At 45.3% G+C, this 3,568-nt stretch overlaps 1 protein-coding gene across 2 annotated transcripts in view; it reads left to right on the top strand.

Moving 5' to 3' along the window:
• Positions 1-204: 204 nt before the first annotated feature.
• Positions 205-3,568, top strand: part of LOC143291680 (cGMP-dependent protein kinase 1-like) — a 207,260-nt gene continuing 203,896 nt past the window's right edge. For both annotated transcript variants that reach the window (XM_076601703.1, XM_076601695.1), the window contains exon 1: positions 205-328. The gene's annotated coding sequence lies outside the window, so the exon portion shown is untranslated. The remainder of the gene's footprint in view (positions 329-3,568) is intronic.

The following is a 3,568-nucleotide window of genomic DNA, read 5'->3' as shown; positions in this document are numbered from 1 at the left end:
CTCCCCCCCACCTGTGGGACAGGACTGCCTTGTGACTGACCCCACCCCCACCCCCACGCCCTGTGGGACAGGACTGCCTTGTGACTGACCACTCCCCCCCACCACCCTGTGGGACAGGACTGCCTTGTGACTGACCACTCCCCCCCACCACCCTGTGGGACAAGACTGCCTTGTGGCTGACACCACCCCCAGCCCCTCCCCCTCTCCTGGTCCACTGCAGGCACTGTACGCAGTATGGTGAGCTGACTGGTCATCTTGTCTTGGCGGATTGTATCACGCTTGTAGTGTTGACCACAGCATGGCCTTTTCTCCTGTCAGCAGTTCCCAGGTCAGTGAGAAATTGTAAGACTTGTACTGTGCCTGTGTGATAGTTCATTCCTTCGTCAATTTTACGTCTTTTCACGAGAGAGAGAGAGAGAGAGAGAGAGAGAGACTAGTCACTGAACACTGGACAGTAGAATTATTTGTATTTGTATTTCTTTTTATCACAACAGATTTCTCTGTGTGAAATTCGGGCTGCTCTCCCCAGGGAGAGCGCGTCGCTACACTACAGCGCCACCCTTTTTTTGTATATTTTCCTGCGTGCAGTTTCATTTGTTTTTCCTATCGAAGTGGATTTTTCTACAAAATTTTGCCAGAAACAACCTTTCTGTTGCCGTGGGTTCTTTTACGTGCGCTAAGTGCATGCTGCACACGGGACCTCGGTTTATCGTCTCATCCGAATGACTGTCATCGCCAAGAAAGGTCCTTTAACAAAGGGGCAACATCAACAGCAAAACTAAACTATAATTGTTCTTTCAACTGCCCGTTCGATTTTAAACCATGAAACAGGCAATAACTGGAAACACTTCAGCAGCATCCTGAGAAAAGCACAAAGAGATGAAACTAAAGAAGAAAAAAAAACATAAAGAAAGAAATACAGACTGACTCGACCATCCACTCACATATGTAATGATAGATTTAATGTTTTCTTATTTGTCCACGTGATAACAACCTCGGAACTAACGACAGTCAAGTGTCTTCTGAACTGGTAACACGATTTTGACTTGTGTACATTTGTGTTATTGTTTGCGCTTCTTCAATTAGTTTTGCAATCGATTTGATTATGATTTCACTATCAGACGATAAAACAGTAACAACGTCTTGACATTTAGCCATATCTGTGTTCACAAAATACTTGTTTGTTTTTTCTAGCACAGTCTTACGAATTGTACACTGGAAAAGGAAGTGGTTTTCGTCATCAACTTGGGATCCACAGACAAGACGTGGTGATTATATAGTAGTCCCGGGATGAAACTATCTCCTGTTGGCATTATAGCTAATAATCCTTAGCCTAAATCGTAAAGTGTTAGTGTTATATGCCACTTGTCTGCAATGATTCTGAGAAATGTTTCAGGATAACATATACTTGTAAATGAAAAAAAAAAACACTACTATATTTTTTTTCTTTTGTCACCATATCAGAATACCAGTTTTGTTAAGTTTGTCTATGAATTCTGCAATAAACTGCTGTTCGTTTCCCATTCCACTCACTTCACCCCATTGGACAGCCACACAGTTCACCCCACAGGACAGCCACACTATTCACCCCACTGGACAGCCACACTATTCACCCCACTGGACAGCTACACTATTCACCCCACTGGACTGCCACACAATTCACCCCAATGGACAGCCACACAACTCATCCCACTGAATTGCCACACAATTCACCCCCAATGGACAGCCACACAACTCATCCCACTGAATTGCCACACTATTCACCCCAATGGACAGCCACACAACTCATCCCACTGAATTGCCACACTATTCACCCCAATGGACAGCCACACAACTCATCCCAATGCACTGCCACACAGTTCCAAAACCATGTTCATCCAGAAATTCTTCACTAAAAAAAAACACCGATTTTCTTTCCCTAAGTATTTGCGGAAGCATCATTATACATATGCGTGATTGGATATTTTCACGTTTCCCCACATAGAACCGTACTGGACGCGTGAACTGGCTTAAAAGCGTTATAGGTATCTATTCTCTCAATCTGTGAATTAGCCCTAAGTCCCCCATATTTCAGCCGTATATGTAATTAAAGGTTCTATTTGTATGTCGAACATTTCCCAAAATCGGCAGCAGTCAATCGAGTTGATTTCTGAGTGTTTTCAAAATTTTGATCACACCGTTTCCCCTTTTCTACAAGATTATCCATACTCATTTGTCTTCCTCTTGTGTTATAATGATATAAGAAGGTGGTGGGGTGGATTCAGGTCAGAAAGATGGTTGTGGGGTAGATTCAGGCCAGAAAGATGGTTGTGGGGTGGATTCAGGTCAGAAAGAAGATGGTGGTGGGGTGGATTCAGGTCAGAAAAAAACATTATGGTGGGGTGGATTCAGGTCATAAAGAAGATGGTTGTGGGGTGGATTCAGGTAAGAAAGATGGTGGTGGGTGGATTCGGGTCAGAAAGAAGATGGTGGTGGGGTGGATTCAGGTAAGAAAAAAACATTATGGTGGGGTGGATTCAGGTCATAAAGAAGATGGTTGTGGGGTGGATTCAGGTCAGAAAGATGGTGGTGGGGTGGATTCGGGTCAGAAAGAAGATGGTGGTGGGGTGGATTCAGGTCAGAAAGATAGTGGTGGTGGGGTGGATTCGGGTCAGAAAGAAGATGGTCGTGGGGTGGATTCGGGTCAGAAAGAAGATGGTCGTGGGGTGGATTCGGGTCAGAAAGATAGTGGTGGTGGGGTGGATTCGGGTCAGAAAGAAGATGGTCGTGGGGTGGATTCGGGTCAGAAAGAAGATGGTCGTGGGATGGATTCAGGTCAGAAAGAAGATGGTGGTGGGGTGGATTCAGGTCAGAAAGATAGTGGTGGGGTGGATTCAGGTCAGAAAGAAGATGGTGATGGGGTGGATTCAGGTCAGAAAGATGGTGTTGGGGGGATTCAGGTCAGAAAGGTGTTGGTGGGGTGGATTCAGGTCAGAAAGAAGATGGTGGTGGGGTGGATTCAGGTCAGAAAGAAGATGGTGGTAGGGTATATTCCGGTCAGAAAGATAGTGGTGGGGGTGGATTCAGGTCAGAAAGATGCTGGTGGTGGGGTGGATTCAGGTCAGAAAGAAGATGGTGGTGGTTTGGATTGCGGTCGGAAAGATGGTGGTGGGGTGCATTCAGTTCTGAAAGATGGTGGTGGGTTGGATTCAGGTCAGAAAGAAAATGGTGATCGGGTAGATTCAGGTCAGAAAGATGGTGGTGATGGGGTGGATTAATAATAAATGATAATGATATTTATACAGTGCTGAATCTTGTGCAGAGAGAAATGAAATCGCTTTCGCACCAGTCATTCAAAACTGGAAAAAACTGAAGACAAGGAAGAGGCAGGGAAGGCAGGCTATTTTGGGAAGAGGTGGGTTTTAAGGCCAGACTTGAAAGAGCTGAGTGTGGAGACCTGACGAAGCGAAAGAGGAAATCATTCCAGTTACAAGGTCCAAAGACAGAGAAAGAACGGCGGTCATCAGTCGAGTATTTGAATCTGGGTATGCGTAGATAGAGTGGAATCGAAGCCGATCGTAGAGAGCGA

This window comes from Babylonia areolata, chromosome 1 (genome assembly GCF_041734735.1).
Source record: "Babylonia areolata isolate BAREFJ2019XMU chromosome 1, ASM4173473v1, whole genome shotgun sequence".
NCBI lineage: Eukaryota > Metazoa > Mollusca > Gastropoda > Neogastropoda > Buccinidae > Babylonia > Babylonia areolata.
This window is presented reverse-complemented; position numbering and strand designations above follow the sequence as displayed.